At 39.6% G+C, this 4951-nt stretch overlaps 1 pseudogene; it reads right to left on the bottom strand.

Moving 5' to 3' along the window:
• Positions 1-710: 710 nt before the first annotated feature.
• On the bottom strand, positions 711-1439 carry LOC123825444 (annotated as a pseudogene).
• Positions 1440-4951: the final 3512 nt, after the last annotated feature.

Genomic DNA, 4951 nt, shown 5'->3' with positions numbered 1-4951 from the left:
TTCTCTCACACATTGATGTTTCACTCCCTCTCTTCCTTTCCCTCTCTTTCCTTCTCTCTAAAAATAAATCCATAAATAAAATCTTTTTAAAAAACAGAATCACAGAGACATAAAAAGTAAAAAAATTAAAAATTGTACACTGAAGTCGGAATAACATACAAATTCTAAAGCTGTTGCATATTAACTGTATTTTAATTAGAGAAAACAATAATGAGAAATATTTCAGATAGGGATAGATAAAAGTAAATATAAAAAAGGGGGAAAGGCAGGGAGGAAGGAAGGAAAGAAGGAAAGAAGGGAGAAAGAATGAAAGAAATAGGCTTGGGATGCAGCCAGCGTGAGAAGCAAAGAAAGCAAGCGTGATTCATGTCATTCTAGTGAAAGAGAGAATTTTGGACACCAGCAAATCTAAGCCCTTGAGGTTTCCTAGTAACTGTATAAGAAGAGCTGAAGTTTAGGGGCTATCTTGGGCCTAGAGGGATGGAGCAGCTGGGTCCATTTCCGAATGGAGATGGATGCAGGTGATGTAGTGGCAGCTGGTGGAGTTATTACACAGGTATTTTAGGTTCTCTATCATGCTTTGGAAGGATATAATATTGTGCAGGATGCCATAGTCTTACAAATCCTAGATTATGGGGTGAATAAATCCTAACTCCGAATCTCTGCACAGAAGCCTGAGGCTCCCTTCTCACTCTGGACTGGGCAGAAATTTAGTGCTGCTTCCTTCTGAAGGAGCATTCTTCTGTAAGCCTGGCTTGTCTTCCTATAGGCTGACAGAGGACAGTGGAGCAGCCAACACACAAAACTATCATTTGTGCATGGCTAAAGACAGTGGTGATTTTATAGCATCCTGGGTATTTCATGTCCATGAAGTTAGAGTTGAGGTTCTGCACCAGGTAACTTCTTGTGTTTTCTCTTCTCCTCTTCTGGAGAGGAGTGAAGGAGATCCTTAGTGGGAGGCCATCACTGTGGGAAAAGGCCAGAAATCTTTTAACATCATTTGATTCTTTATAATTGTGTATGATTCTTTATTTTGATTTTATTTTATTTTATTATCTTAGAGGGAGGGGAAGGGAGAGAGACATTGATGTGAGAGAGAAACATCAACTGGCTGCCTTCCTTATGCACCCCAACCAGGGATGGAACCTGCAACTCAAGCAAGTGCCCTGACAGGGAATCCAACCTTTGGTTTGAGGGACAATGCCCAGCCAACTGAACCCACTAGGGTATAATTGTGTATGATTCTTTACAAAGATAATGCAGTCATTTTGGGACAGGTAATTCATTTGTCTAGCTCAATATTCAAATGGACCCAAAAGGCATCTGTTCACTAAAAGCGTTTTCTCCCATCTCTGTTCTCCAGAGACTCAGTTCCCCACCCTAGAGGCAACCATGCCTACTTGTTTCTTCTGAATACTTTCAAGTACATTTACGTACATGTTATCAAACATGAATTCTTGGTTTTTGCCTTTAAATTTTTTTAATTTATTGATTTTAGAGAAAGAGAGAAGAAAGAGGGAGTGAGAAACATCAATTTCCTGTTCCACTTATATGTGTATTTATTGGTTGATTCTTGTATGTGCCCTGACCAGGGATTGAACCCACAACCTTGGGTATGGAGGCAATGCTCTAACCAACTGAGCTACCCAGCCAGGAAACTAAGCTAACTGACTAGGGTGGTTTTTGCCTTTTTAAAACAAGTAGTAGCAAACCACACACACTGTTGTGCTTTTTTCATTTACCAATGTAGCTCAAAATCATTCCCTACTAGTTATTTGATTTTACACAATTATATTTAGTTATCCACTTTTAAAACAAACAAAAAATGACTGAAATATAAGTTTGAAAAGTTTCCAGGTAATATTCTAAGTTCATTACATAATTTAAACCCACATCTTTTACATCCATTCTAAACTAGATACTTGTTGTAATTACATCCTTTTTCCCCTGTTATGACAATACAATGGTTTGTTGTTTAATGGAGTAAAATGTATATAACATAGACTTCTGGTCAAGATGGAGGCATAGGTAGACACACTGTGCCTCCTCGCACAACCAAAATAAGGACAACAAAAATTTAGAAACAAAAAAACAACCATTACAGACAGAAAATTGAACTGTGTTGAAGTCAAACAACCAAGTCATTAAAATAGACACATTCATCCAGACTGGTAGGAGGGGCAGAATCGAACAGCTGGATGGAAAGAGGTCATGGCAAAAAAAAAAAAAGCAGTGGTTGGTGGACCCCGGGTGTGTAAGGTGGCAGCAGGCAGACCCAGTAAGGTGGTGGATTGTAGAGGGGCGCTGGCACACAAAGTGGCAGGTGGAAGGGGTGGTTCCACATGCACGCGCAGATAAACCAGACAAAACTGGGAGCAAGACAGACTGTGCAACCCAGTCCCAGCGAGGGAACATAAAACCTCGAAATACCAATTGGAAACACCTGTGGGGGTTGAGGTGCCAGGAGAAACTCCCAGCCTCACAGGAGAGTTCATTGGAGACACCCATAGGGTCCTAGAACATACACAAACCCCCCACACAGGAATCAACATCAGAAGGCCCCAGTTTGCTTGGGGGAAGTGGTGGAAATGACTGAAATCTGGCAGAGAGTGGAGCAAGCGCCATTATTCCCTCTCTGACCCCTGCCTCACATACAGCGTCACAACCCTGTGACTGGGTTGCCCCACCCAGGTGAACACCTAAAGCTCCACCCCTCACTATGTAACAGGTGCATCAGGACAAAAAAAAATGGTCCCAAATGAAAGAACAGATCAAAGCTCCAGAAAAAATACAACCAAGTGACAATGAGATAGCCAACCTATCAGATAAACAGCTGAAAGCACTGGTGATCAGGGTGCTTACAGAATTGGTTGAATTTGGTCACAAATTAGATTAAAAAATGAAGGCTATGCTAAGTGAAATAAAGTAAAATGTACAGGGAACCAGCAGTGATGGGAAGGAAACTGGGACTCAACGGTGTGGACCAGAAGGAAGAAAAAAATAATCAAACAGAAAAGAATGAAAAAAAAAAAGAATTACAAAACTGAGGAGAGGCTTACGAACCTTCAGGACATCTTTAAATGATCCAACATCCTAATTATAGGGGTACCAGAAGGAGAAGAGGAAGAGCAATAAGTGGAAAAGTTATTTGAACAAATAATAAAGGAGAACTTCCCCAATCTGGCAAAGGAAATAGACTTCCAGGAAGTCCAGGAAGCTCAGAGAGTCCCAAAGAAGTTGGACCCAAAGAGGAACACACCAAGGTACATCATAATTACATTAGCCAAGATTAAAGATAAGGACAGAATCTTAAAGCAGCAAGAGAAAAGGAGACAGTTACCTACAAAGGATTCCCCTTAAGACTGTCAGCTGATTTCTCAAAAGAGACCTTGCAGGCAAGAAGGGGCTGGAAAGAAGTATTCCAAGTCATGAAAGGCAAGGATCTACATCCAAGATTACTTTATCCAGCAAAACTTTTATTTAGAATGGAAGGGCAGATAAAGTGCTTCTCAGATAAGGTCAAGTTAAAGGAGTTTATCATCACCAAGCCCTTATTTTATGAAATGTTAAAGGGGCTTATCTAAGAAAAAGAAGATAAAAAACATGTACAGTAAAATGACAGCAAACACAATTATTAACAACCACACCTAAAACAAAAACAAAAATAGACTAAACAAACAACTAGAACAAGAACAGAACCACAGAAATGGAGATTGCATGGAGGGTTAGCAATAGGGAAGTGGGAGGAGAAGAGAGGGTGAAAAGGTACAGAGAATAAGTAGCATAGATGGTAGGTAGAAAATAGACAGGGGGAGGGTAAGAGTAGTGTAGGAAATGTAGAAGCTAAAGAACTTGTAAGTATGACCCACGGACATGAACTAAAGGGGGAGATGTGGGTGGGATAGGGTGTGCAGGGTGGAGGGCAGTGAAGGAAAAATGGGAAAATAGCATAATAGCGTAATCAATGAAATATTTTAAAAATTATATACATAACACAAAATGTATTATCTTATTCATTTAAAGTGTACAGTTCAATGGCATTAAGTACATTCATTGTTATGTAATTATTACCACTGTCTCCAGACTTTTCATCATCCCAACTTGAAACTCTGAATCTATTAAACAATAACTTTCCCTGGCTGGTCTGGCTCAGTGGTTTGAGCGCTGGACTGCAAACCAAAGGGTCTCCAGTTCAAATCCCAATCAGGGCACATGCCTGGGTTGTAGTCAGGTCCCCAGTAGTGGGCATGTGAGAGACAACCACACATGGATGTTTTTCTCCCTCTCATTCTCCCTCCCTTCCCCTCTCTAAAACTAGAAAGGAAATAATACATAAATAAATAAAACTCCCCATTCCCCATTCCACCTCCCCCAGCCCTGTTAACCACCATTCTATGTTCTGTCTCTATGAATTTGACTACTCTAGATACTACATATCAGTGGAATCATACAGTATTTGTCGTTTTGTGTCTGGCTCATTTCACTTAGCATACTGCTTTCAAAGTTCACCCATGCTCTAGCATGTATCACAATGTCATTTCTTTTTATGGTTAAATAGTATCCCATTGTATGTATGCACCGAATTTTATTTATCATTCATCCATCAATTGACATTTAAATTGCTTCCACCTTTTGGTTATTGTGAATAATGCTGCAATGAACATAAGTGTACAAATATCTGTTCAAGTTCCTGCTTACAATTCTTTTTGTTACATACCCAGAAAGGGGATTTCTAGATCATATAGTAATTCCATGTTTAATTCTGTTTGACTAATGAACTAATGACACATAAATTTGTTGTTTAATTTATTAAGGACTTACCATACTGCACTGTTTTACATTCCCATCAGCAATGCACAAGGATTCCAGTTTCTCCACATCCGCACTAACACTTGTTATTTTCTGTTTGTTTCTTTGTTTGTTTTTAAATAATAGTCATCCTAAGGTATGT

This window comes from Phyllostomus hastatus, unplaced genomic scaffold, assembly GCF_019186645.2.
Source record: "Phyllostomus hastatus isolate PE091 unplaced genomic scaffold, TTU_PhHast_1.1 phas_contig_64, whole genome shotgun sequence".
Lineage (NCBI taxonomy): Eukaryota > Metazoa > Chordata > Mammalia > Chiroptera > Phyllostomidae > Phyllostomus > Phyllostomus hastatus.
The sequence above is the reverse complement of the archived record's forward strand: the minus strand, read 5'-3'. Positions and strand labels throughout refer to the sequence as shown.